This window comes from Chrysochloris asiatica, unplaced genomic scaffold (genome assembly GCF_000296735.1).
Source record: "Chrysochloris asiatica unplaced genomic scaffold, ChrAsi1.0 scaffold00304, whole genome shotgun sequence".
Taxonomy (NCBI): Eukaryota; Metazoa; Chordata; class Mammalia; order Afrosoricida; family Chrysochloridae; genus Chrysochloris; species Chrysochloris asiatica.
Window position 1 is genome coordinate 1320579 of NW_006408822.1, and position 1408 is coordinate 1321986.

The following is a 1408-nucleotide window of genomic DNA, read 5'->3' on the forward strand; positions in this document are numbered from 1 at the left end:
TTGGAGGAAGACTCATTAACAACCTGCAATATGCAGATGATACAACCTTGCTTGCTGAAAGTGAAGAGGACTTAAAACATTTACTGATAAAGATCAAAGAGCACAGCCTTCGGTATGGATTACATCTCAATGTAAAGAAAACAAAAATCCTCACCCCTGGACCAATAAACAACATTCTTATCAATGGAGAAAAGATTGAAGTTGTGAATGACTTCATTCTTCTTGGATCAACTATCAACGCTCATGGAAGCAGCAGTCAAGAAATCAAATGATATATTGCATTAGGCAAATCTGCTGCACAAGACCTTTTTAAAATGTTGAAGAGCTAAGATGTTAGCTTGAGGACTAAGGTGTGCCTGACACAAGCCATGGTATTTTCAATAACCTCATATGCATGTGAAAGCTAGACAGTAAATAAGGAAGACTGTAGAAGAATTGAGGCTGTTGAGTTACTGTGTTGGAGTAGAATATTGAAAGGACCATGGGCTGCCAAAAACCCAACAGATCTGTGTTGGAAGAAGTGCAGCCAGAGTGCTCCTTCGAGGCCAGGATGGCCAAACTTCATCTCTCATACTTCGGACATATTGTCAGGAGGGACCAGTCACTGGAGAAGGATATCATGTTTGGGAAGGTGGAGGGTCAGAGAAAAAGAGGAAGACCCCCAACAAGATGGACTGGCCAAGTAGCATCATCGATGGACTCAAGTGTGGCAACAATAGTGAGGTTGGCCCAGGATCGGGCAATGTTTCATTCTGCTGTGCATAAAGTTGCAATGAGTTGATACCGACTCAATGGCACCTAACAACAACAAAGCCATTAACCAGAGTTTTGTGGGTTAATGCGCTGGACTGCTAACAACAACAAGAACAAGGCGCCCTGGTGGTGCAGAGGTTAACTGCTTGCCTGCTAACTGAAAAGTTGGTGGTTTGAACCCACCAGTTGCTCCATGGGAGAAAAATGTGGCAGTCTGCTTCTGGAATACAGCCTTGGAAACCCTATGGGGCAGTTCTATTCTGTCTTACGTTGTTGTTGTCACTACACTTGAATCCATCAATGATGCCACCTGGCCGATCCATCTCGTTGGGGGTCTTCCTCTTTTTCTCGGACCCTCCATCTTACCAAGCATGATATCCTTCTCTAGCGACTGTTCCCTCCTGACAATATGTCCAAAATATGAGAGACAAAGTTTAGCCGTCTTGGCCTCCAAGGAGCACTCTGGCTACACTTCTTCCATAACAGATCTATTGTTTCTTTTGGTAGCCCATGGCACTTTTAGTATTCTCCTCCAACACCACAATTCAAAGACATCAGTACTTCTATGGTCTTCCTTATTCACTGTCCAGCTTTCGCATCCATATGAGGTTATTGAAAATACCATGGCTTGGGTCAGGCGCACCTTAGTCCTCAA